This window comes from Anomaloglossus baeobatrachus, chromosome 11, assembly GCF_048569485.1.
Source record: "Anomaloglossus baeobatrachus isolate aAnoBae1 chromosome 11, aAnoBae1.hap1, whole genome shotgun sequence".
Taxonomy (NCBI): domain Eukaryota; kingdom Metazoa; phylum Chordata; class Amphibia; order Anura; family Aromobatidae; genus Anomaloglossus; species Anomaloglossus baeobatrachus.
In genome coordinates, this window is record NC_134363.1 from 195,566,492 (window position 1) to 195,589,071 (window position 22,580).

Sequence of the window (22,580 nt, forward strand, 5' to 3'; positions counted from 1 at the left end):
CACCAGTGACTATGTAAGGGGAATACATGGAATAGCAGAAACTGCTGTGTGAATACTGACTTGAAAAATCCAGCGTAGGCTGACACAGAGGCCGGCATTGTGGTCTGAGGAAGTTGTAGGCTGACGTGGAGGCTAGAGTAGTGGTTGGGGGAAGTAGTGGACTTACGCAGAGGTCGGCATTGTGGTTGGGGGAAGTCGTGGGCTTATGCAGAGGCTGGCATTGTGGTCGGAGGAAGTCATAGGCTGACACAGAGGCCAGCATTGTGGTTGGGGGAAGTCGTGGGCTGATGCAGAGGCTGGCATTGTGGTCAGAGGAAGTCATAGGCTGACACAGAGGCCAGCATTGTGGTGGAGGGAAGTCGTGGTCTGATGCAGAGGACAGGGTAGTAGTCGGGGGAAATTGTGGGCTGACGCAGAGGTTGGTATTGTGGTCAGAGGAAGTCATGGACTGACGCAGAGGCCGGCATTGTGGGCAGAGAAAGTTGTGGGCTGTCGCGGAGGCTGGCGTTGCGGTCGGGGTAAGTCGCGGGCTGAGGCAGAGGCCGGTGTAGTGGTTGTGGGAAGTAGTGGACTCACACAGTGGTCTGAGGACATCGTGGGCTGACGCAGAGGCCGGCATTGTGGTCTGAGGAAGTCATGAACTGATGCAGAGGCCGGCATTGTGGGGGCGGAAGAAGTCGTGGGCTGACTCAAAGGCCGGCGTAGTAGTTGCGGGAAGTAGTGCACTGACGCAGAGGTCAGCATTACGGTCGGGGGATGTCGTAGACTGACGCAGAGGCCGGCATCCTGGTTGGAGGAAGTCATGGGCTGATGCAGAGGCCGACATTATGATCGAGGGAAGTCATGGACTGACGAGAGGCTGGTGTTGTGGTCGGGGGAAGTCATAGACTGACGCAGAGGCCGGCATCCTGGTTGGGGGAAGTCATGGGCTGATGCAGAGGCCAGCATGGTGGTCGGGGGAAGTTTTGGCCTGACGCAGAGGCCGACATTGTGGTCGACGGAAGTCATGGACTGATGAGAGGCTGGTGTTGTGGTGAGGGGAAGTCATGGACTAACGCAGAGGCTGGCATTCTGGTTTAGGGAAGTCATGGGCTGACTCAGGCTGCATTGTGGTCTGGGGAATTTGTGGGCTAAAGCAGAGCCTGGCATGGTGGTCGGGGGATGACACAGAGGCTGGCATTGAGGTCAGGGGAAGTCGTGAGCTGACTCAGAGGTCGTCATTGTGGTCTGAGGAAGTCGTGGACTGATGCAGATGCCGGCAATCTGGTTAGGGGAAGTCGTGGGCTGATGCAGAGGCCAGCATGGTGGTCGGGGGAAGTTTTGGGCTGGTGCAGAGTCCAGCATTGTAATCGTGGGCTGACTTAGAGGATGGCATTGTGGTCGGGTGAAGTCGTGGGCTGACGTAGAGGCTGGCATTGTGGTTGGGGGAAGTCGTGGGCTGATGCACAGGCCGCCGTAGTGGTTGGGGGAAGTTGTGGTTGGATGTAGAGGTGGACCTGGTGGTTGTGCGAAGTCGTGGGGTGATGCAGAAGCCGACATTGTGATCGGGGGAAGTCGGGGTAACGCAGAGGATGGCATGGTGGTCGGGGAAAGTTGTAGGCTAATGCAGAGATTGAGGGAAGTTGTGGGCTGATGCAGAGGCCGGAATGATGAGGGGAGTATGGGTTACATAGTATATTGGAGAGACCGTCCATTTCCATGGGTTTATGAGAGGTAATTATCGTTTGTAGATTTCCGCTTGTTTCTTATTCTGTTCTTATTTCTTGATCAGGAATAAAGGGGCATTCAGAAGACCAGTTTCAGTTTGTCAGTGGATTATGGATTGATTAGTTACAAGCCTTCTCTGACTAGTGATGGAGTCTGGCTTTATAGCTTGTGATTCCATACTAGCTATGTAGCCCTGTTTTATTGCTTGGTTTGGGAATTTCATCCGGTAACCTGTTTCGTGGTCGGTTCCTCTGTCTGCTGGGCTATTGCTGATGGTTCCTGCTGTTTCTGTGCTCTCTTCTTGGCTCGCTCCTCTCCGGGTGTCTCTCATTTCCTTGTGGTCTGCTCTATCACCTTCTGGATTGGGTTTTATATATATATATATATATATATATATATATATATATATATATATATATATTTATATATATCCTAATCTAATGTATAATGTTCTTCTGTCAACTCTACTGTCTTGTCAATTATGTAATTCATGTTATGATTTAAGTTGTGCTGCTGTGATACCATAATTTCCCACGGGATCAATAAAGTTTATCGTATCGTATATATATATATAAAAAGCTGAGTGTGTGTGTGTGTGTGTGTGTGTGTATGTATGTCCGGGATTGGCATCTGCAATTTTGCACACTCACACGTCTGGATCCCGAGAGCGTCATAGACTATGTTTTGAGGGGAAATTTTAACCCCGCGCTTTACAGTTATTCACCAAAAAACCTGCCTCCATTAAAGCGAATGGAGCTGAGAGTCACAGTGCAGCCAGAACTTCAGAAGAATGCGCAGCCACGCCCTTAAATGGAATGTTGGCGTGTCACAATGCAGCCAGGGAAAGAGACAGACACAGACAGAGTAAGAAACAGACATAGACAGGGTAAGAGACAGACACAAAGAGACAGACACAGACAAAGAAACAGACTGACAGGGAAAGAGAGGGAAAGAGAGAGACAGGTTAAGAGACAGATACAGACCGGTAAAGAGACAGACACAGACAAAGAGACAGACATAGGGAAACAGACAGACAGGGAAAGAGACAGACAGGGTAAGAGACAGACAAAGACAGGTAAAGAGACAGACACAGGAAAAGAGAGACAGGGAAAGAGAGGGAAAGAGACAGACAGGGAAAGAGACAGGGAAAGTGACAGAGATAGACAGACAGGGAAACAGATTGAGACAGACGGAGAAAGAGACAGAGACAGTCAGAGACATACAGGGAAAGAGATAGACAAAGAGATAGAGAGAGAAGAGAGATATATACAGACGGGGAGACAGACATTATAATTACATTTATATCTATTTGTTTTGTGTTTTTTGTGTGCAGAATACATTTTTGTTAATACATTCTATTTTGTTAACAGCAGTTATTAACCCGGGCGAAGCCGGGTAGTACAGCTAGTGTGTCTATATATATATATATATATATATATATATATATATATATATATATATATATATATATATATATATGTATATATATAGTTGGAGAAAGGTCAGTTCCTGACCGAAACGTCCTGTGTTATGGGCCATTAGAGAAAGACAAAGCTGAAGAAAAATGGAGTGCTGCCTTTAGATTTCTTTTAATATATTGAATGGACAGTAGTATCATAGTATCATAGTTTTTAAGGTTGAAGGGAGACTCTAAGTCCATCTAGTTCAACCTGTAGCCTAACATGTTGATCCAGAGGAAGGCAAAAAAACCCCAATGTGGCAAACAAGTTCCAATGGGGAAAAAATTTCCTTCCTTCGTCCACATCCGGCAATCAGACTAGTTCCCTGGATCAACACCCTGTCATAAAATCTAATATACATAACTGGTAATATTACATTTTTCAGGAAAGGCGTCCAGGCTCTGCTTAAATGTTAGTAGTGAATCACTCATTACAACATCATGCGGCAGAGAGTTCCATAGTCTCACTGCTCGTACAGTAAAGAATCCTCGTCTGTGATTATGATTAAACCTTCTTTCCTCAAGACGTAGCGGATGCCCCCGTGTTCCAGTCGCAGGCCTAGGTGTAAAAAGATCTTTGGAAAGGTCTCTGTACTGTCCCCTCATATATTTATACATTGTGATTAGATCCCCCCTAAGCCTTCGTTTTTCCTGTCTTGGTATTGCAGCCCCCCCATTCCTCTAATAATCTTGGTGGTCTTCTCTGCACCCTCTCCAGTTCAGCTATGTCCTTCTTATATATCGGTGAGCAGAATTGTACACAGTATATAAGTGCGGTCGCACTAGTGACTTGTACAGAGGTAGAACTATATTTTTTTCATGAACACTTCTACCTCTTTTAATACATCCCATTATTTTATTAGCCCTGGCAGCAGCTGCCTGACACTGTCCACTAAAGTGAAGTTTACCATCCACCCATACACCCAAGTCTTTTTCTGTGTCTGTTTTACCCAGTGTTCTACAATTAAGTACATAATCATAAATGTTATTTCCTCTACCCAAGTGCATGACCTTACATTTATCTACATTAAACTTCAATTGCCACTTCTCAGCCCAATCCTCCAATTTACATAAATCTCCCTGTAATATAAAATTATCCTCCTCTGTATTGATTACCCTGCAGAGTTTAGTATCATCTGCAAATATTGAAATTCTACTCCGCATGCCCCCAACAAGGTCATTTATAAATATGTTGAAAAGAAGCGGGCCCAATACTGACCCCTGTGGTACCCCACTATGAACTGAGACCCAGTCCAAGTACGTACCATTAATAACCACCCTTTGTTTCCTATCACTGAGCCAGTTTTTAACCCAGTTACACATATTTTCCCCTATCCCCATTATTCTCATTTTATGTACCAGCCTTGTGTGGCACCGTATCAAAAGCTTTTGAAAAGTCCATATACACCACATCCACTGCATTTCCCTGGTCCAGGCTTGAACTTACCTCTTCATAGAAGCTGATCAAATTAGTTTGACAGGATCGATCCCTCATAAACCCATGTTGATCTCTGTCATAAGGTTATTTTTCTTGAGATTCTCCAGTATAGCATCTCTCAAGAAACCCTCAAGGATTTTACCAACCGTAGAGGTTAAACTTACCGGCCTATAATTTCCCGGCTCAGTTTTTGTCCCCTTTTTGAATATTGGCACCACATTTGCTATGCGCCAGTCCTGCGGTACCGACCCTGTTATTAAGGAATCTGAGAAGATTAAAAATAATGGTCTATCTATCACAGAACTCAATTCCTGTAGTACTCTGGGGTGTAGCCATCCGGGCCCGGTGATTTGTCAACCTTAGTGATTTCGAGGCGGCGGCGTACTTCCTGCTGGGTTAAGCAGGTAATATTCAAGGGTGAATTTATGGTATCACTGGTCATGTCATCTGCCATGGCATTTTCTTGTATAAAAACCGTAGAAAAAAAGTCATTCAGCAGGTTGGCTTTACCCTCATCCCCCTCCACCATTTCACCAAGACTATTTTTAAGGGGGCCAACACTATCGCTTTTCAGTTTTTTACTGTTTATGTAGTTAAAGAATATTTTAGGATTATTTTTACTTTCTCTCGCAATGAGTCTCTCTGTCTCAAACTTAGCTAACTTAATTTGCTTTTTACATATTTTATTTAATTTTCTATAATTATATAATGCCTCATCACTACCTACCCTCTTTAATTCTTTTAAGGCTTTCTGTTTTTCTTTTATTGCTTCCCTTACAGCTCTATTTAGCCATAGGGGTTTCCTCCTATTTCTAGCATGTTTGTTCCCATAGGGTATATTTTCTGCACAAGCCCTATTCAGGATGCTCATAAAAGTCTCCCATTTGCTTTGTGTACTTTTATTACTTAGTACATCATCCCAGTTTATTGCACTAAGACAGGGGTGGGGAACCTCCGGCCCGCGGGCCGTATACGGCCCGTGACGACTTTTTGTGCGGCCCCCGGGCACATTCCCGGGGACCATTGTGCTTTGGTGGCAGCCGCGCTTTTCCCGGCTCCCGGCCCTTTAAATCTCACTGCCTTATGCCCTGTGGGTTGATGCTAGAATGTACGGGCTCTCTCCAGATCCTGACTTCCAGGACCTGACTGCAGCCCATACATTCTAGGCTTATCCCCGGCCTGTGTGCTCTGGTGGGCGGGTAAGCAGCACGCTGCGATAAAGTCACACAGAAGAGCTGCAGCAGGTCTACCAGCCTCCCGGACCTGCTGTGTGTGTGTGTGTGACTCTCCCTCCCCCTCACTGCGAGTACTCAACCCATCGCTGCCCCCCCCCCCCCGCTCAGTGCTGTGTACCCCCTCGTACTGTGTGTACCCCCCAATGCTGTGTGTACCCCCTCGTGCTGTATGTACCCCCCAATGCTGTGTGTACCCCCTAGTGCAGTGTGTACCCCCTAGTGCAGTGTGTACCCCCTAGTACAGTGTGTACCCCCTAGTACAGTGAGTACCCCCTAGTACAGTGAGTACCCCTTAATGATGTGTGTACCCCTTAATGCTGTGTGTACCCCTTAATGCTGTGTGTACCCCCTCGTGCTGTGTACCCCTTCGTGCTGTGTGTACCCCCCAATGCTGTGTGTACCCCCTCGTGCTGTGTACCCCCTCGTGCTGTATGTACCCCCCAATGCTGTGTGTACCCCCTAGTACAGTGAGTACCCCTTAATGCTGTGTACCCCTTAATGCTGTGTGTACCCCTTAATGCTGTGTGTACCCCCTCGTGCTGTGTACCCCCTAGTGCTGTGTACCCCCTAGTGCTGTGTACCCCCTAGTGCTGTGTACCCCCTCGTGCTGTGTGTACCCCCTCGTGCTGTGTGTACCCCCTCGTGCTGTGTACCTCCTAGTACAGTGTGTACCCCCCAGTGCTGTATGTACCCCCCAATGCTGTGTGTACCTCCTCGTGCTGTGTACCCCCTCGTGCTGTATGTACCCCCTAGTGCAGTGTGTACCCCCTAGTGCAGTGTGTACCCCCTAGTGCAGTGAGTACCCCCTAGTACAGTGAGTACCCCTTAATGCTGTGTGTACCCCCTCGTGCTGTGTACCCCCTCGTGCTGTGTACCCCCTCGTGCTGTGTGTACCCCCTCGTGCTGTGTACCCCCTCGTGCTGTGTACCCCTTCATGCTGTGTACCTCCTAGTACAGTGTGTACCCCCCAGTGCTGTGTACCCCCAGGTGCTGTGTGTACCCCCTAGTGCTGTGTGTACCCCCTAATGCTGTGTACACCCCAGTGCTGTGTACCCCCTCAGCGCGGTGTAACCCCTCACTGCTGTCCGTGCCCCCCCTAGTGCTGTCTGTACCCCCTGGGTGATGTCTATGCCCCCCCACCAGTGCTGTCCGCACCACCTAATGCTGTCCATGCTGCCACCAGTGCTGTCCATGCCACGGTGAGTGCTGCCTGTGCCCCCTTATGCTGTCCATGCTCCCCAGTGCTGTGTGCCACCCCTCAGTGCTCTTAACTCGCTACTGCTGTCTGTACCCTCCCACTGCTTTCTATGCTCCCCAGTCCGTGCTCTCCTGTTGATGTCTATGTTCCCCCAGACCTGTCTGTCTCCCTAGTGCTGCCACCCAGTGCAGTGCGTGCTGCCACCCAGTGCAGTGCGTGCTGCCACCCAGTGCAGTGCGTGCTGCCACCCAGTGCTGTGCGTGTCCCCAGTCATGTCTGTGCCACCGCCAGGGCTGTCCATGCCCCCTACTGATGTATATGCCCCAGCCCCTCCTGTGATGTATATGCCCCAGCCCCTCCTGTGATGTATATGCCCCAGCCCCTCCTGTGATGTATATGCCCCAGCCCCTCCTGTGATGTATATGCCTCAGCCCCTCCTGTGATGTATATGCCCCAGCCCCTCCTGTGATGTATATGCCCCAGCCCCTCCTGTGATGTATATGCCCCAGGCCCTCCTGTGATGTATATGCCCCAGGCCCTCCTGTGATGTATATGCCCCAGCCCCTCCTGTGATGTATATGCCCCAGCCCCTCCTGTGATGTGTACTCCCAGTGTCTCCTGTAATTTATGCGCCCTGGCCCCTCCTGTGATGTGTATGCCCCCAGCATCTCCAGACAGAGACAAACCTGGAAAAGCAGCTGTGAGAAACAAGATGATCAATATCACCGAACATCACAATCGCACCAAAGAGAAGCAGCTCCGGCCACCACAGTAGGGGTGAGTTAATTAATCGTTTGACCAAATATAGCAGGGTTATTTTTCAGGTTGATAATGTTGTGCGGCCCCCAAAGGTTAGTAGGAAATTCCAAATGGCCCCCGGCAGTAAAAAGGTTCCCCACCCCTGCACTAAGATCATCTCTCAACCGTTTAAAATGTGCTTTCCTGAAGTTTAGTGTCCTTGTAGCCCCTCTACTAGACATCTTACTAAAGAATACATGAAAACTTATTATTTTGTGATCACTATTCCCCAAGTAACCCCCAACTTGTATATTTGATATGCGGTCTGGCCTATTGGTTAGTACAAGGTCTAGTAGTGCTCCCCCTCTTGTGGGGTCCTGTACCATTTGTGAAAGGTAATTATCTTTCATTGTTATCAAAAATCTATTTCCTTTGCTGGAACTGCAAGTTTCTGTTCCCCAATTTATATCAGGATAGTTAAAGTCCCCCATAATAATTACCTCTCCGAGACTCGCTGCTTTATCAATTTGCTTTATGAGGAGATTCTCTACCTCTTCCATAATATTCGGCGTCTTATAACACACCCCTATCAGTATTTTATTATTCATTCCCCCCCCCCCTTATCTCCACCCATAGGGACTCTACATTCTCAGTACCCTCACATATGTGGTCACGCAGGATGGGTTGTAAGGATGATGTTACATATAGACACACACCTCTTCCTCGCTTATTTGTACGGTCATTCCTGAATAGGCTATAACCCTGTAAATTAACAGCCCAGTCATAGCTCTCATCCAGCCATGTCTCTGATATCCCCACTATAGCATCATTTTCTTCCAACAATATAGGACGCTGTTTCTTCCAACAGTAGGACGCTGTTTGTGAAAGATTTTTTCACCTGACCATAAACTCTCGGTGCTGCTCTGAAAAATTAATATTATGCATATATATATATATATATATATATATATATATATATATATATATATATATGTACAGACCAAAAGTTTGGATACACCTTCTCATTCAAAGAGTTTTTTTATTTTCATGACTCTAAAAATTGTAGATTCACAGTGAAGACATCAAAACTATGAATTATCACATGTGGAATGAAATACTTAAAAAGTGTGAAACAACTGAAAATATGCCTTATATTCTAGGTTCTTCACAGTAACCGCCTTTTGCTTTGATTACTGCTTTGCACACTCTTGGCATTCTCTTGATGAGCTTCAAGAGGTAGTCACCGGAAATGGTTTTCTGACAGTCTTGAAGGAGTTCCCAGAGATGCTTAGCACTTGTTGGCCCTTTTGCCTTCACTCTGTGGTCCAGCTCACCCCCAAACATCTCGATTGGGTTTAGGTCTGGTGACTGTGGAGGCCAGGTCCTCTGGCGTAGCACCCATCACTCTCCTTCTTAGTCACATAGCCCTTACACAGCCTGGAGGTGTGTTTGGGGTCATTGTCCTGTTGAAAAATAAATGATGGTCCAACTAAACGCAAACCGGATGGCTAGCACGCCGCTGCAAGATGCTGTGGTAGCCATGCTGGTTCAGTATGCCTTCAATTTTGAATAAATCTCCAACAGTGTCACCAGCAAAGCACCCCCACACCATCTCACCCCCTCCTCCATGCATGTATATATATATATATATATATCCATCTCTCACCTATGTTCCATTCTGGCTATACCTCTATGTGGAGTTATCTCCAGGAGTTCCAACCCTTCAGCTTCAGAGGTAACCTTGAAGTAAACACCAGTTGATTCCTCTCTTCCTCCAGAGTCAGAACGCGCATTCCTTTCTTCCGCCTGTGTCAGAGCACAGCAGTCCTCCTTTCCGCCTGTGTAAGAGCGCAGCAGTCCTCCTTTCCGTCAGAGTTAAAACGCAGCAGTCCTCCATTCCACCAGTTCTCTCTTCCGCCAGAGTCAGAGTGCAGCAGTCAGAGTGCGCAGCAGTCCTCTCTTCTGCCAGAGTGCAGCAGTCAGAGTGCGCATCAGTCCTCTCTTCTGCTAGAGTCAGAGCGCGCAGCAGTCCTCTCTTCTGCTAGGGTCAGAGTGCAGCATTCCTTCGTTCTGCCAGAGTCAGAGTGCGCATCAGTCCTCTCTTCTGCTAGAGTCAGAGCGCGCAGCACTCATCTCTTCTGCCAGAGTCAGAGTGCAGCAGTCAGAGTGCGCAGCAGTCCTCTCTTCTGCCAGAGTGCAGCAGTCAGAGTGCGCATCAGTCCTCTCTTCTGCTAGGGTCAGAGTGCGCAGCAGTCCTCTCTTCTGTCAGAGTGCAGCAGTCAGAGCGCGCAGTAGTCCTCTCTTCTGCCAGAGTCAGAGGGCAGCAGTCAGATTGCGCAGCAGTCCTCTCTGCTGCCAGAGTCAGAGTGTGCAGCAGTTCTCTCTTCTGCCAGAGACAGAGTGCAGCAGACCTCTCTTCTGTCAGAGTGCAGCATTCCTTCGTTCCGCAAGAGTCAGAGTGCGCAGCAGTCCTCTCTTCTGCCAGAGTCAGAGGGCAGCAGTCAGATTGTGCAGCAGTCCTCTCTTCTGCCAGAGTGCAGCAGTCAGAGTGTGCAGCAGTCCTCTCTTCTGCCAGAGTGCAGCAGTAAGAGTGTGCAGCAGTCCTCTCTTCTGCCAGAGTGCAGCAGTCACAGTGTGTAGCAGTCCTCTCTTCTGCCAGAGTGCAGCAGTCACAGTGTGCAGCAGTCCTCTCTTCTGCTAGAAACAGAGCGCAGCAGTCCTCTCTTCTGCTAGAGACAGAGTGCAGCACTCCTCTCTTCTGTCAGAGTGCAGCAGTCAGAGTGCGCAGCAGTCCTCTCTTCTACCAGAGTCAGAGTGCACAGCAGTCCTCTCTTCTGCCAGAGTCAGAGTGCACCAATCAGAGTGCAGGAGTCCTCTCTTCTGCTAGAGTCAGAGTGCAGCAGTCCTCTCTTCTGCCAGAGACAGAGTGCAGCAGTCCTCTCTTGTGTCAGAGTGCAGCAGTCAGAGTGCGCATTAGTCCTCTCTTCTGCTAGAGTCAGAGTGCGCAGCAGTCCTCTCTTCTGCCAGAGTGCAGCAGTCAGAGCGCGCAGCAGTCCTCCTTTCTGCCAGAGACAGAGTGCAGAAGTCCTCTCTTCTGTCAGAGTGCAGCAGTCAGAGTGCGCAGCAGTCCTCTCTTCTGCCAGAGTCAGAGTGCACAGCAGTCCTCTCTTCTGTCAGAGTCAGAGTGAACCAGAGTGCAGGAGTCCTCTATTCTGCTAGAGTCAGAGTGCAGCAGGCCTCGCTTCTGTCAGAGTGCAGCAGTCAGAGCGCAAAGTAGTCCTCTCTTCTGCCAGAGTCAGAGTGCAGCATTTCTTCGTTCCGCCAGAGTCAGAGTGCGCAGCAGTCTTTTCTTCTGCTAGAGTCAGAGCGAGCAGCAGTCCTCTCTTCTGCCAGAGTCAGAGTGCAGCAGTTAGATTGCGCAGCAGTCTTCTCTACTGCCAGATTCAGAGTGTGCAGCAGTTCTCTCTTTTGCCAGAGACAGAGTGCATCAGTTCTCTCTTCTGCCAGAGTCAGAGTGCAGTAGTCCTCTCTTCTACCAGAGACAGAGCGCAGCTGTTCTGTCTAATGCCAGAGACAGAGTGCAGCAGTCCTCTCTTCTGCCAGAGACAGAGTGCATCAGTCAGAGTGCGCAGCAGTCCACTGTTCTGTCAGAGTGCAGCAGTCAGAGTGTGCAGCAGTCCTCTCTTCTGCTAGAGTCAGAGCGCGCAGCAGTCCTCTCTTCTGCCAGAGTGCAGTCAGAGTGCGCAGCAGTCCTCTCTTCTGCCAGAGTGCAGAAGTCAGAGTGCGCAGCAGTCCTCTCTTCTGCCAGAGTGCAGCAGTCAGAGTACGCAGCAGTCCTCTCTTCTGCCAGTCAGAGTGCAGCAGTCCTCTCTTCTGTCAGAGTCAGAGTGCGCAGCAGTCCTCTCTTCTGCCAGAGTCAAAGTGCGCAGCAGTCCTCTCTTCTGCCAGAGTCAGAGTGCACCAGAGTGCAGCAGTCCTCTCTTCTGCTAGAGTCAGAGTGCAGCAGTCCTCTCTTCTGTCAGAGTGCAGCAGTCAGAGCGCGCAGTCGTCCTCTCTTCTGCCAGAGTCAGAGTGCAGCATTCCTTCGTTCTGCCAGAGTCAGAGTGCGCAGCAGTCCTCTCTTCTGCTAGAGTCAGAGCGAGCAGCACTCGTCTCTTCTTCCAGAGTCAGATTGCGCAGCAGTCCTCTCTTCTGCCAGAGTCAGAGTGTGCAGCAGTCCTCTCTTCTGCCAGAGACAGAGTGCAGCAGTTCTCTCTTCTGCCGAGACAGAGTGCAGCAGTTCTCTCTTCTGCCACAGTGCAGCAGTCAGAGTGCACAGCAGTCCTCTCTTCTGCCAGAGTCAGAGTGCGCAGCAGTCCTCTCTTCTGCCAGAGTGCAGCAGTCAGAGTGCGTAGCAGTCCACTGTTCTGTCAGAGTGCAGCAGTCAGAGTGCACAGCAGTCCTCTCTTCTGTCAGAGTCAGAGTGCGCAGCAGTCTTCTCTTCTGCCAGAGACAGAACGCAACAGTTCTCTCTAATGCCAGAGACAGAGTGCAGCAGTCCTCTCTTCTGCCAGAGTACAGCAGTCAGAGTGCGCAGCAGTCCTCTCTTCTGCCAGAGTGCAGAAGTCAGAGTGTGCATCAGTCCTCTCTTCTGCCAGAGACAAAGTGCAGCAGTCAGAGTGCGCAGCAGTCCACTGTTCTGTCAGAGTGCAGCAGTCACCAGCAGTCCTCTCTTCTGCCAGAGTGCAGCAGTCAGAGTGTGCAGCAGTCCTCTCTTCTGCCAGAGACAGAGTGCACAGTAGTCCTCTCTTCTTCCAGAGACAGTGCAGCAGTCCTCTCTTCTGCCAGAGACAGAGCGCAGCAGTCCTTTCTTTTGCCAGAGTGCAGCAGTCAGAGTGCGCAGCAGTCCACTGTTCTGTCAGAGTGCAGCAGTCAGAGTGTGCAGCAGTCCTCTCTTCTGCCAGAGTCAGAGTGCGCAGCAGTCGTCTCTTCTGCCAGAGTGCAGCAGTCCTCTCTTCTGCCAGAGACAGAGTGCAGCAGTTCTCTCTTCTGCCAGAGTGCAGCAGTCAGAGTGTGCAGCAGTCAGAGTGTGCAGCAGTCAGAGTGTGCAGCAGTCAGAGTGTGCAGCAGTCCTCTCTTCTGCCAGAGACAGTGTAGCAGTCCTCCCTTCTGCCAGAGACAGAGTGCAGCAGTTCTCTCTTCTGCCAGAGTGGAGCAGTCAGAGTGCGCAGCAGTCCTCTCTTCTGCCAGAGTCAGAGTGCGGAGCAGTCAGAGCGTGCAGCAGTCCTCTCTTTTTCCAGAGACAGAGTGCAGAAGTCCTCTCTTCTGCCAGAGTGCAGCAGTCACAGTGCGCAGCAGTCATCTCTTCTGCCAGAGTCAGAATGCACCAGTCAGAGTGCAGGAGTCCTTTATTCTACCAGAGTCAGAGTGCACCAGTCAGAGTGAAGCAGTCCTCTCTTCTGCCAGATTGCAGCAGTCAGAGCGCACAGCAGTCCTCTCTTCTGCCAGAGTGCAGCAGTCAGATTGCGCAGCAGTCAGAGTGTGCAGCAGTCCTCTCTTCTGCCAGAGACAGAGTGTAGCAGTCCTCACTTCTGCCAGAGTGCAGCAGTCAGAGTGCGCAGCAGTCTTCTCTTCTGCCAGAGACAGAGTGCAGCGGTCCTCTCTTCTGCCAGAGTGCAGCAGTCAGAGTGCGCAGCAGTCTTCTCTTCTGCCAGAAACAGAGTGCAGCAGTTCTCTCTTCCACCCATGCCAGAGTCCAACGATCCGTACGTATCCCACCTGAGTCAGAGGACGGCAGCCCACCTTCTACTGCTCATGAGAGAGCACCACATTCTGCCCTTTTTCTGCTTGTTTCATAGATATACAGTCTGAATGTGAGCACCTCGGTTGCGTCCCTGCCTTCATGGTGCTCAGCCACCCTTTCACTGGGCTCGCTGATACCCTCAGAGTGTCGCTCCCTCACCTTCCCAGGGAACCGCTGCCATTGTACAACCTCCTGCCTGGGCCCCGGCGCTCTTCGTGGCTCTCTACGTGGATCCTTGTGTGTTTCTCACTTTCTGTGCTCCTCTTTCAGGAGAATTATCATCACTGACAGGTGATGAGTTTGGTCATACAGCGCATGTCTGCAGCCTGTGTGTACCCCAATGTTCTGCGCACCCCTCCATGTAGCGCGGCTCTGGCCAGCTTTCTAGGAGATGTAATGATGATGGTTGGTGCTGTAATGGGTTTATGGTGATTGATGGCGGCCTGTAGAGGGAAAGCTGAGCATATTAGAAGGACGCTGTGGGAAGTACATTAGGAACTATGGACAGGAAAGCAATAAACACTGACTAAGAGGAAAATGAAATATAAGTGCCGTCTGAAGAAGAGGAAGAGGCGCGAAGTGGAGGAGACAGAGAGGGATCGAGCAGGTGCGGAGGCCTGCGATAGCCGGGACCAGCCGCAGATACCGACCACTCATTAATCGCCACCGCCTTACATTAAGCACAAATCAGATTGATATATGGCTGCGGGCAGACAGTAGATCACACAGATTGGCGGCATGTGAGATGATATCAATCAGTCCCAGTCATTACTGGCCCAGAAACCTGGCGCTGCACCACACCGGCCTTAACCCTTCCCTGACCGGGGGCTCCCTCTGCAGCCTCTGGACTTAGGGCCACTTGCCTACTGTACATTAGTGCCTGCCAGCTTCTGTCTGTGCGCACGTCAGTCTTATATGACCAATGCGGACCATAACCGCAGCTCCGAGCCCACAGGACCCCAACGTGAGTGCTGTGGACCGCCATTATGATTTTCAATCATTTTTATTGTATTTTAAATTTGAACAAATAAAACAGAATTAATTTCATTTATAAATTTGTTCGACTACGTTATGAATACGTATACTTACATTAACCATTTAATATATATAGGGGGTAAGGAAGGAGGGGTAAGGGAGGATAAATTAGGGAAGAACAACTTTATTGGGGCAAACCTGGGAAAGATCAAGGAAAAAAGGTGGGAAGGGAAAGTAGTAAAAGGCAGAATGAACCTTAAGTAACGAAGGAGGGGAAAAAAAATAAATTATAAGAGTAAAGAAGAGAAGGAACAGAGAAAAGATAGAAAAGAGATGGCTGGAAGGGAGGAACGGAGAAAAGATAGAAAAGAGATGGCTGGAAGGGAGGAACAGAGAAAAGATAGAAAAGAGATGGCTGGAAGGGAGGAACAGAGAAAAGATAGAAAAGAGATGGCTGGAAGGGAGGAACGGAGAAAAGATAGAAAAGAGATGGCTGGAAGGAGGAACAGAGAAAAGATAGAAAAGAGATGGCTGGAAGGGAGGAACAGAGAAAAGATAGAAAAGAGATGGCTGGAAGGGAGGAACGGAGAAAAGATAGAAAAGAGATGGCTGGAAGGGAGGAACGGAGAAAAGATAGAAAAGAGATGGCTGGAAGGGAGGAACGGAGAAAAGATAGAAAAGAGATGGCTGGAAGGGAGGAACGGAGAAAAGATAGAAAAGAGATGGCTGGAAGGGAGGAACAGAGAAAAGATAGAAAAGAGATGGCTGGAAGGGAGGAACGGAGAAAAGATAGAAAAGAGATGGCTGGAAGGAGGAACAGAGAAAAGATAGAAAAGAGATGGCTGGAAGGGAGGAACAGAGAAAAGATAGAAAAGAGATGGCTGGAAGGGAGGAACAGAGAAAAGATAGAAAAGAGATGGCTGGAAGGGAGGAACAGAGAAAAGATAGAAAAGAGATGGCTGGAAGGGAGGAACGGAGAAAAGATAGAAAAGAGATGGCTGGAAGGGAGGAACGGAGAAAAGATAGAAAAGAGATGGCTGGAAGGGAGGAACAGAGAAAAGATAGAAAAGGGATGGCTGGAAGGGAGGAACGGAGAAAAGATAGAAAAGAGATGGCTGGAAGGGAGGAACGGAGAAAAGATAGAAAAGAGATGGCTGGAAGGGAGGAACAGAGAAAAGATAGAAAAGAGATGGCTGGAAGGGAGGAACAGAGAAAAGATAGAAAAGAGATGGCTGGAAGGGAGGAACGGAGAAAAGATAGAAAAGAGATGGCTGGAAGGGAGGAACAGAGAAAAGATAGAAAAGAGATGGCTGGAAGGGAGGAACGGAGAAAAGATAGAAAAGAGATGGCTGGAAGGGAGGAACGGAGAAAAGATAGAAAAGAGATGGCTGGAAGGAAGGAACAGAGAAAAGATAGAAAAGAGATGGCTGGAAGGAGGAACGGAGAAAAGATAGAAAAGAGATGGCTGGAAGGGAGGAACAGAGAAAAGATAGAAAAGAGATGGCTGGAAGGGAGGAACAGAGAAAAGATAGAAAAGAGAGAGAGGGTTGGGAAGGAGGAACAGAGGGTTGTGTCTGGAGTAGAGTCTCTTTGAGAAAATCTATACATTTATAAGGTTGTCAGAGAGTAGTAGAAGCCAACCTGTATATTTGGGATTCACTCCTCCAGTATACATTGTCACCATACTGTCTGTTATGGTAAGAGCGATGAGTTATTCCATGCAGCACGTTTCCTGTACAATGTGTGCTGTAGCATCAGCTTGTTGGTAATTTCCATTATATTCGGTCTATTGTCACTATTCCAATTTGCTGTAATGGAGTGTTTTATTTTGAGGAGAATATGTATAATAATTGGGGTATGACAAGGGTTAATGGATTCGAGGTCCATTGAGAGTACCGCCATTTGAGGTGTTATTCTAATTTTATTTATCACATTAGCAGCTTCTGTCCCAATGTTTTGTATTTTTGGGCTTTCCCAGAATGTGTATGAGCGTGCCTTTATTGTTACATCCTCTCCAGCAAAGGGGGGACATTTATTATTAATTGTATAGAGTCTCGCCGGCGTGTAATAGCAGCGAGTCAGTGGCTTATATAAAGATTCCTGCAATAAGGAGCAAATGGTAGAAGAATATGTCGCTTTTAAAGAGAAGATCCATTTCTCCTCAGGAATTTCTAGATTTAAATTCTTCTCCCATTTTCCCAGGGAGCAATGCACCTAGGATTTCACTGTGTTGAGCGCCCTCGCTGGCTGCCGGCAGTGTTTTCTCTGGCTGGTCTCCCCGAGATCAGTGATCGTTTTGTGGGTCTACTAGGCATTGCTACCACCCAGCCAAAATCCTACTCCACACTGATGAGGGGCAATACCCCGAAACAGCTGTCTGTGGATGGATACCTGGCCTTGGTATTTCCCTTGTCATAGCTTTAAACTTGTCAAAAAGTTGGATATTGACTAAAACGGCCACTTATATGGTGGTTATGGTGGTCTCCTAAAAAGAGCCCCTCCTTGGCTGGGTCCTTCCCGGAGGGATATCTGGCTGCTTTCTGTGTTGACGCCTAGCAGAGGCTCCACGGACTTTTTTGATTTGCATTTTATCATGTAACGCAGCTTTTCACATTTTAGATCATTATTGAAAAAATTATAAAGTCTGGTTCCAAATGTTGTCATTTAGATTACAAAAAAGAGCAGTGACTATTTCTGGGAGGTGAGAACTGTTCTAGGTTTGAGAGGGAACATCTCAAAGTTAACAGAAGTTTAGTCTGGGTCCAGTACTTTATATTTCACTTTTAGGTCCAGAAATGAAGCAAAGTCTGAACCATCCGGTATATCCGGAATATATTTTATACATTGTTGTGTCCATTGTTTTGGAATTTCTGTTTTTGATAAATATGCCAACAATTATATAGGGAAATGTTTAATTTGAGTATATTTTTGTTTTTTTCTTCTTTTTACAAAGGTTTTTCCATACTAATAGTGCGGATGATATAGTTGAGAAAGGAGGTAGAGGTAAATTGGGGTTTTGAATATGGAGTAGGATGAGTTGGCCTAGAGAGGAGTAATTATTCAACGATAATTCCAAGTCCATCCACGATACTGAAGAATTATTGATGATCCAATTACGACTTTGATTAATTATATTTGTTTCATAAGAGCCAGCTAGGTTAGGTAAACTATAGCCACAACTAGGTTAGGTAAACTATAGCCACAACTAGGTTAGGTAAACTATAGCCACAACTAGGTTAGGTAAACTATAGCCACAACTAGGTTAGGTAAACTATAGCCACAACTAGGGTAGGTAAACTATAGCCACAACTAGGTTAGGTAAACTATAGCCACAACTAGGGTAGGTAAACTATATCCACAACTAGGGTAGGTAAACTATAGCCACAACTAGGGTAGGTAAACTATAGCCACAACTAGGTTAGGTAAACTATAGCCACAACTAGGTTAGGTAAACTATAGCCACAACTAGGTTAGGTAAACTATAGCCACAACTAGGTTAGGTAAACTATAGCCACAACTAGGGTAGGTAAACTATAGCCACAACTAGGTTAGGTAAACTATAGCCACAACTAGGGTAGGTAAACTATATCCACAACTAGGGTAGGTAAACTATAGCCACAACTAGGGTAGGTAAACTATAGCCACAACTAGGTTAGGTAAACTATAGCCACAACTAGGTTAGGTAAACTATAGCCACAACTAGGTTAGGTAAACTATAGCCACAACTAGGGTAGGTAAACTATAGCCACAACTAGGTTAGGTAAACTATAGCCACAACTAGGGTAGGTAAACTATATCCACAACTAGGGTAGGTAAACTATAGCCACAACTAGGGTAGGTAAACTATAGCCACAACTAGGGTAGGTAAACTATAGCCACAACTAGGTTAGGTAAACTATAGCCACAACTAGGTTAGGTAAACTATAGCCACAACTAGGGTAGGTAAACTATAGCCACAACTAGGGTAGGTAAACTATAGCCATAACTAGGTTAGGTAAACTATAGCCACAACTAGGGTAGGTAAACTATAGCCACAACTAGGTTAGGTAAACTATAGCCACAACTAGGTTAGGTAAACTATAGCCACAACTAGGTTAGGTAAACTATAGCCACAACTAGGTTAGGTAAACTATAGCCACAACTAGGTTAGGTAAACTATAGCCACAACTAGGGTAGGTAAACTATAGCCATAACTAGGTTAGGTAAACTATAGCCACAACTAGGGTAGGTAAACTATAGCCACAACTAGGTTAGGTAAACTATAGCCACAACTAGGTTAGGTAAACTATAGCCACAACTAGGTTAGGTAAACTATAGCCACAACTAGGTTAGGTAAACTATAGCCACAACTAGGGTAGGTAAACTATAGCCACAACTAGGGTAGGTAAACTATAGCCACAACTAGGGTAGGTAAACTATAGCCACAACTAGGGTAGGTAAACTATAGCCACAACTAGGGTAGGTAAACTATAGCCACAACTAGGTTAGGTAAACTATAGCCACAACTAGGGTAGGTAAACTATAGCCACAACTAGGTTAGGTAAACTATAGCCACAACTAGGGTAGGTAAACTATAGCCACAACTAGGGTAGGTAAACTATAGCCACAACTAGGTTAGGTAAACTATAGCCACAACTAGGGTAGGTAAACTATAGCCACAACTAGGTTAGGTAAACTATAGCCACAACTAGGTTAGGTAAACTATAGCCACAACTAGATTAGGTAAACTATAGCCACAACTAGATTAGGTAAACTATAGCCACAACTAGATTAGGTAAACTATAGCCACAACTAGATTAGGTAAACTATAGCCACAACTAGGTTAGGTAAACTATAGCCACAACTAGGTTAGGTAAACTATAGCCACAACTAGGTTAGGTAAACTATAGCCACAACTAGGTTAGGTAAACTATAGCCACAACTAGGTTAGGTAAACTATAGCCACAACTAGGTTAGGTAAACTATAGCCACAACTAGGTTAGGTAAACTATAGCCACAACTAGATTAGGTAAACTATAGCCACAACTAGATTAGGTAAACTATAGCCACAACTAGATTAGGTAAACTATAGCCACAACTAGGTTAGGTAAACTATAGCCACAACTAGGTTAGGTAAACTATAGTCACAACTAGGTTACATAAACTATAGCCACAACTAGGTTAGGTAAACAGTGGCCACAACTAGGTTAGGTAAACTATAGCCACAACTAGGTTAGGTAAACTATAGCCACAACTAGGTTAGGTAAACTATAGCCACAACTAGGTTAGGTAAACTATAGCCACAACTAGGTTAGGTAAACTATAGCCACAACTAGGTTAGGTAAACTATAGCCACGACTAGGTTAGGTAAACTATAGCCACGACTAGGTTAGGTAAACTATAGCCACGACTAGGTTAGGTAAACTATAGCCACAACTAGGTTAGGTAAACTATAGCCACAACTAGGTTAGGTAAACTATAGCCACAACTAGGTTAGGTAAACTATAGCCACAACTAGGTTAGGTAAACTATAGCCACAACTAGGTTAGGTAAACTATAGCCACAACTAGATTAGGTAAACTATAGCCACAACTAGGTTAGGTAAACTATAGCCACAACTAGGTTAGGTAAACTATAGCCACAACTAGGTTAGGTAAACTATAGCCACGACTAGGTTAGGTAAACTATAGCCACGACTAGGTTAGGTAAACTATAGCCACGACTAGGTTAGGTAAACTATAGCCACAACTAGGTTAGGTAAACTATAGCCACAACTAGGTTAGGTAAACTATAGCCACAACTAGGTTAGGTAAACTATAGCCACAACTAGGTTAGGTAAACTATAGCCACAACTAGGTTAGGTAAACTATAGCCACAACTAGATTAGGTAAACTATAGCCACAACTAGATTAGGTAAACTATAGCCACAACTAGGTTAGGTAAACTATAGCCACAACTAGATTAGGTAAACTATAGCCACAACTAGATTAGGTAAACTATAGCCACAACTAGGTTAGGTAAACTATAGCCACAACTAGATTAGGTAAACTATAGCCACGACTAGGTTAGGTAAACTATAGCCACGACTAGGTTAGGTAAACTATAGCCACGACTAGGTTAGGTAAACTATAGCCACGACTAGGTTAGGTAAACTATAGCCACGACTAGGTTAGGTAAACTATAGCCACGACTAGGTTAGGTAAACTATAGCCACGACTAGGTTAGGTAAACTATAGCCACGACTAGGTTAGGTAAACTATAGCCACGACTAGGTTAGGTAAACTATAGCCACGACTAGGTTAGGTAAACTATAGCCACGACTAGGTTATGTAAATTATAGCCACAACTAGGTTAGGTAAATTATAGCCACAACTAGGTTAGGTAAACTATAGCCACAACTAGGTTAGGTAAACTATAGCCACAACTAGGGTAGGTAAACTATAGCCACAACTAGGGTAGGTAAACTATAGCCACAACTAGGGTAGGTAAACTATAGCCACAACTAGGTTAGGTAAACTATAGCCACAACTAGGTTAGGTAAACTATAGCCACAACTAGGGTAGGTAAACTATAGCCACAACTAGGGTAGGTAAACTATAGCCACAACTAGGTTAGGTAAACTATAGCCACAACTAGGTTAGGTAAACTATAGCCACAACTAGGTTAGGTAAACTATAGCCACAACTAGGTTAGGTAAACTATAGCCACAACTAGGTTAGGTAAACTATAGCCACAACTAGGTTAGGTAAACTATAGCCACAACTAGGTTAGGTAAATTATAGCCACAACTAGGTTAGGTAAACTATAGCCACAACTAGGTTAGGTAAACTATAGCCACAACTAGGTTAGGTAAACTATAGCCACAACTAGGGTAGGTAAACTATAGCCACAACTAGGGTAGGTAAACTATAGCCACAACTAGGGTAGGTAAACTATAGCCACAACTAGGTTAGGTAAACTATAGCCACGACTAGGTTAGGTAAATTATAGCCACAACTAGGTTAGATAAACAGTGGCCACAACTAGGTTAGGTAAAGTATAGCCACAACTAGGTTAGGTAAATTATAGCCACAACTAGGTTAGGTAAACTATAGCCACAACTAGGTTAGGTAAACTATAGCCACAACTAGGTTACGTAAACTATAGCCACAACTAGATTAGGTAAACTATAGCCACAACTAGGTTAGGTAAACTATAGCCACAACTAGGTTAGGTAAAGTATAGCCACAACTAGGTTAGTTAAACTATAGCCACAACTAGGTTAGGTAAACTATAGCCACAACTATTTTACGTAAACTATAGCCACAACTAGGTTACGTAAACTATAGCCACAACTAGGTTAGGTAAACTATAGCCACAACTAGGTTAGATAAACAGTGGCCAAACTAATGTGGCACTCACCCATGTAACAAACTAATGCGGCACTCACCCATGTAACAAACTAATGCGGCACTCACCCATGTAACAAACTAATGCGGCACTCACCCATGTAACAAACTAATGCGGCACTCACCCATGTAACAAACTAATGCGGCACTCACCCATGTAACAAACTAATGCGGCACTCACCCATGTAACAAACTAATGCGGTACTCACCCATGTAACAAACTAATGCGGCAGTCACCCATTTACCAAATTAATGCGGCACTCACCCATTTACCAAATTAATGCGGCACTCACCCATTTACCAAATTAATGAGGCACTCACCCATTTACCAAATTAATGAGGCACTCACCCATGTAACAAACTAATGCGGCACTCACCCATTTACCAAATTATGGCACTCACCCATGTAACAAACTAATGCGGCACTCACCCATTTACCAAATTAATGCGGCTCTCACCCATGTACTAAATTAATGCGGCACTCACCCATGTAACAAACTAATGCGGCACTCACCCATGTAACAAACTAATGCAGTACTCACCTGTTACGAGGGGGACCCGGGGAAGCGTGCCAAGATGGGGAATGGACAGCTTCCGCCGGTCAAGGTCCACTGTGCGGTGTAAGGGACGCTGCTATGGTGGGTGAAGAGTGAGCGGGTTGCTGCTAGCGATCGTCTGGAA